Source organism: Peromyscus maniculatus, chromosome 4 (genome assembly GCF_049852395.1).
Source record: "Peromyscus maniculatus bairdii isolate BWxNUB_F1_BW_parent chromosome 4, HU_Pman_BW_mat_3.1, whole genome shotgun sequence".
Taxonomy (NCBI): Eukaryota; Metazoa; Chordata; class Mammalia; order Rodentia; family Cricetidae; genus Peromyscus; species Peromyscus maniculatus.
The window spans coordinates 147,914,974-147,917,106 of NC_134855.1; the positions used below are offsets into that span (position 1 = coordinate 147,914,974).

The 2,133-nt window shown below is 42.0% G+C and overlaps 1 non-coding gene across 1 annotated transcript; it reads right to left on the minus strand.

The window, feature by feature from the left end:
- Positions 1 to 1,780: 1,780 nt before the first annotated feature.
- On the minus strand, positions 1,781 to 1,905 carry LOC121829237 (small nucleolar RNA SNORA40). The gene has a single exon (XR_006072019.1). It is a non-coding gene; the product is annotated as a small nucleolar RNA SNORA40 (small nucleolar RNA).
- Between the last annotated feature and the right edge of the window lie 228 nt (positions 1,906 to 2,133).

Genomic DNA, 2,133 nt, shown 5'->3' on the forward strand with positions numbered 1-2,133 from the left:
TATGATGAACCCAGGCTGCAAAACTGGTTTGGGGTGTTTCCCAGACGCTTGCCTGGGTTTTCTGATGGAGAAAGGACATACTGAGTTTATGACTAAGATGTCTTACAAGAAAATAGGCCAGTGATGACAGGGAAACAGCCTGGACTCAGGGGCGCTGAGACGGAACATTGGAGGACCAACAGATGACTCAGCCCCAGGGACCGTTCTCTCCCACTTAACCCCTGCATTGTCAACATCACACTTTTCAAATCTCTCACCACTTCTCATTTCCAGAGGCTAATGGAAAGTGAATGACCTCTGGAGTGACTCCCATGAACTTTCTCTGCCTGAGAATCTCCAGAGTCACAGAGTGGCTTTGGAATTAAGGTGACTGAGGTCCAAATTTTGCCAAACTCCTCATATGGATGACACTGAAAATAATCTTTGAGCTCTCTAAGGCCTTAAGCCTCAGTTTCCCCCCTATGAAATGGTAATAATAATTTCAACTAGCTCATGAGAGACTTTGAAGCACAAGTCAAAATAATGCACAAAGGGAGGTCTAACATGGCTGCTGTGGTTATGGTTCAGCCTGGAGTACTTGCTGTGATTATTATTACCCCTAGTACTAAGAGGATAATTGCAAGTCTAGTTCTTCATGAGGACTCTTATCACAAGGTGGCACAAAATTGGTAGTTTACAAAACAAAACAGGAATACCAGAGGCAGAAAGCCAAGCTAAGGTTTCAGCACAATTGGATCCTTTTGTAGACTGTAATGAAGAATCTGGCTTGTGCCTCTTTATGAACATGTGACATTTGCTGGCAATCTATGGTGTTTGTGCCTTGTAGATCTCTGCCTTCCTTTCTATGTGTGTGTCTCCAAATTTCTCCTTTCCAAAATTAATACCAAGTATTGCTGAGTAATACTGGGCTAGGAGATGGTCCCACTCACATATGGTGTGGGGTATTTGAATGAATGATGATCTCAGAATTATGATTCCTTGCTTTTCACATGAATGCATGCATGTGTACACATGTGCATATCTATCCAAGCATTTACCAGAAGTTTTGCCTCTTTGCTTGTTTGGTTGCTTTTTAGTCTAAGGCTCTTTAAGAAATTAGTATCACAATTGGGAAACCAACAATTCTTAAAAATAAAAACAATAAAGATTTACATAGACAACTTACTACTTCCTACATTGAAAGAAGCCCCCAATTACAGTGGGACAGGAATCTTCAACTCCCACCCTCATGATCTAACAAGACTTCTAAAAAGAAAGTTGTAGCTCGAGTTTTTCTGCCTTGACCACAGTCAGGACAAATCTTTGTCACCCGCCAGTCCCACAGCTGCTCAGACCCAACCAAGTAAACACAGAGACTTATATCACTTACAAACTGTATGGCCGTCGCAGGCTTCTTGCTAACTGTTCTTATAGCTTAAATTAATCCATTTCCATAAATCTATACCTTGCCACGTGGCTGGTGGCTTACCGGCGTCTTCACATGCTGCTGGTCATGGCGGCGGCTGGCGGTGTCTCTCTGCCTCAGCCTTCTGCTTCCCAGAATTCTCCTCTCTCCTTGTCCCACCTATTTCCTGCCTAGCCACTGACCAATCAGTGTTTTATTTGACATACAGACCACCCCATAGCAGAAAGTATTCTATCTATCATGTATCTATCACATGAAAATTGGGATGCTGATTTGGTACATCTTTGTTTTCACATTACCAATGCATCTAAGTTATAAACTGTTCTTAGAGCCAACCGGATCAACACCATCACCCCTTTGAGATGTCTTGTGTGTCATAAACCTTCTTGTCTGCATCACAACTCGTGCTGAACAATGAGTTCTGGCTGCAAAGGAGAGTTTGCTTCTGCACCCATCTTCCATGCCTTTCTCGACCAGCTGAACAAACACGCGGAAGTGCTATATTTCCCATAATTTTGATTTAACTTTCTTGTCACAGTAACTCTTGAATATAAGTCTATTATTTTCACCATGGTGTTGGCTAAGAAATAGATGATAAGAGAACTATTTTAAAAAAGAGGGAAAAGGCATAAGAGGAGGAAAACTAAGGGAACCAAGATGTTGGAGATGGAAGTGAATTAGGAAGAGTCCATTTTGACCACAAGTATGACCTCAAACACATTACACTA